Source organism: Lemur catta, chromosome 1 (assembly GCF_020740605.2).
Source record: "Lemur catta isolate mLemCat1 chromosome 1, mLemCat1.pri, whole genome shotgun sequence".
Classification (NCBI taxonomy): domain Eukaryota; kingdom Metazoa; phylum Chordata; class Mammalia; order Primates; family Lemuridae; genus Lemur; species Lemur catta.
Window position 1 is genome coordinate 167,494,728 of NC_059128.1, and position 3,146 is coordinate 167,497,873.

The following is a 3,146-nucleotide window of genomic DNA, read 5'->3' on the forward strand; positions in this document are numbered from 1 at the left end:
ACCTCATTTTACCTCAATCACCTCTTTAAAGACCCTATCTCCAAATGCAGCCACATCCTGAGCTACTGGGGGTTAGGGCTTCAACATATGAATTCGGGGAGGATAGAATTCAGCCTGTAGCACCTGCCCAGATTTTGTCCCCGAGGGAGCCATTATCTCTGTTATCCTGGTCAGAAAACCTCCCTTGTGCCTCAGAGGGAGACACAAACTCTAGCTTTCAAGGCCGTTTGCATGTAAACATCTTTAAAAAGATAGTCTTGAACAAAAGCTGTCACAGATGTGTAGAAATGTATGGAGAATTGTCTCCCAACAGACGAGTATAGGGAGCAGCTATGGCCCCTGGGGCTGGGGAGTGAAGAAAAATTGGGGTTATCAGAATCTAGATGGGGCAATGAGGCTGGTTCTAGGAATTTATAAAGAAACTGGGGGCTGGGACCCAATTCTGCTTTATGAGTGAAGGACCGTTTCTAAGACAGGAAGCAAAGAGGAAGGGACAAGCCCTGTCTCCAGATGGCAACTCCTGTTAGTGCAACCTAGCAGGGACCAAGTTAGCTAAGGGAAGATACAGCGTGCAGAGTCCTACTGCCAGCGTTAAAAGGCAGAGTATAGGACGATGGATTGGGGGCCGAGAGATAATGACATAGTGACCAATACGGTCTAACTCTTTGACTGCTGAACATTGATTGACACACACCCTTCTACAAATACCTCAACTTCCACACAACAATTACAGCTTTATACTTCCATGTGACAAGATACAACTATCCTTCATAAAAACAGAGATGCTCTCAACCTCCATCAAAATGAGGATACAGAACATCCCGCCATTACTGTATCCATCTCTGGGCAGTAGTCATAGGCCCTACCTCTGCACAATGCTAATTATTTCTCTACCTCAGTCATAGACTTACCAGATTATTTCATAATCTAAAACCAGATTTTACAGGTAACTACCAACAGCAATCCTTACATAAACTAAAAATGGGAAGAAGAATGGAGGAAAATGTACACACACACACACACACACACTTATGAGCATAGCTTCTACAATCCTCATTTCTGTAGCTGGTCATGAGGCTGTGGTTGAGATGTAGTATTGATACTCCTTTTTCTTTGACTCATTCCCTGTTCTCAGATGGCTGGGGCTCTTGACCTGGGGGGCTGAGCCAAACCTTTGTGCCTGGATGGTCTGAGTCCTCAGTAGCTTTGAATTTTTTTTTTTTTTTTTTTTAGCTTCCTGTAATTGTCCATTAGCTTTTACTGTCAGACTTGGACATACTAAGATGCACCCTAGGACATCCTCTAGTTCCAGTCACAGTGCTCCTCATCACCATTGTGTGGTAATAACTCAATTTCATTTTGTAATCAGGATCAGTCATCCTAGCCTGTGGAGTAGCCCTTTCTTCTGCCTGCTGACTCAGTGGCACAGGGATCCCCAAATGGCCAGGTGGCAGCCCCATTTCCCATTTCAGTGGAATCAGTGTTGCGTCTGCTGATAGAGACACTCTCCCACTGGGAACTAAGATCTCCAAACCAGCAAAGCTCTAAGTTGGGTTGGAAGCAAAATTTCTGAGTGGGTTATTGTCAGTCACTCATTCCTACTCCCATCCCTTGGTTTCCAGGCCATGTGCCTCAGCTGTGGAAACGCAGCTTTATGTACTGCTTGCTGAGCCAACGCCTGTGCTTAGTCCTGTAGGGCACGACCTATCATTTAGGGGGTCATCTTCCAACTGGGGCTGTGCCTAGGTCTTCAGCCGGCCCTTCTGCTGTTCTATTAGGCCTGCTGCCTCTGGGCAAGGGGGCATGTGGTAAGACCAGTGAATTCCCTCGACACAAAGCCATTGCTGTGCTGCTTTTGCTGTGAAGTGAGTTCTTGCTAAACCTGTGTTCTTAAGAAGATGGAATAGAAAGGCTGGAGGGAGGGGTGGGAGTCCTAAGGTCATGCCGCGCTTCCTGCAAGAAAAAGCCTAAAGCCCTTCGCTCTACCTTCAAGGTCCTTTTTTCCCCTCAGACAGGCCCTCCTTTCCAGAACTGGCCACTTTCTCTGCACTAACTGACCTACCCGCTGCCTGTGAGCACCTCTGCTCTCAGGACCACTGCCTCCAGGCCTCACTGCCCCTGCCTCTGCCTCTGGCTTGCCTGGGCCACTCTCCTCCCAGGTTCTGTTTCATCTTTCCAGCCAGGGGATCTCTTGCTGCCACGCCTCTGCCACCCTGACCTGCCCTGTCCTTCAGGGTTCAGTTTCTGGAAGGCTCAGGGCTGCCATCTGGATCTGGGTTACCCCTGGAGAGCCCCAACATCTGGTCACCTCCAGGAGGCCACTTATTATGAGGCCGGGATGGAGCTGGTGGTGTGACAACTGCGATGTGGGGTATTACACCTGGTTCTGTCCTGTTGGAGATGAGGCTCATCTGCCTGGCTGGGAGTTTTGCCTTCATGGAGGGTGATTTGTGTGGCCTGGCAGAAGAGGGATGTTCTCAAGGCAGGGTCAGAGCAGCATCTGCCCCCAACAAGGCTGCTGGGTATCAGGTTACAGCCACAACAAATGACATCAGTTCAGTTTCCACAGACCTCCAGTCCACAGTGCAGGTCACTTAATTCCTGAGTCCACAGTGCAAGGCAAGGCTCCGTCTAGGTGGTGAGGAGGAGAAGGGCGGGCAGCGCAGGCATCATCCAAGGGTGTGCTCGTGGGGTGGAGGTGAGGGGTGTGGTCCCCGGGGAAGCTGTCCTCATGCTGAGCATTCTCATAGGGACGGCCTCTTCACACTGCGCAGGGAACTGCTGACACGGGCCTTAGACACCTGCTAAGGATACAATTCCCTACTGAGGATATGGACCCAAGGGAAAAGGAATCAGTCAGGTCCATTGGCAGAAAAATAAACTATGTGGAAGAAAAGTGGGCCTGAAAGAAAAGTGTAGAACCAACTTACTTCTTAAATAGAAAGCAAGGACTATCAAGCCTTGAAAAGAGAGCAAAGAAATACACTCAGCTCTATCTTTTGTCCAGTGCAGTGGAGTAATAACGAGAGAGCAACAGGAAAAGGGAGGGGGAGTGGAGAGCTACCTGCAGGGACATGGGGCCAGCTTGAGAGAGGGCGCCTGGAGTGCCCCTGGCCAGGCCCAGCTCCCCACTCTGCTGCCCCTCC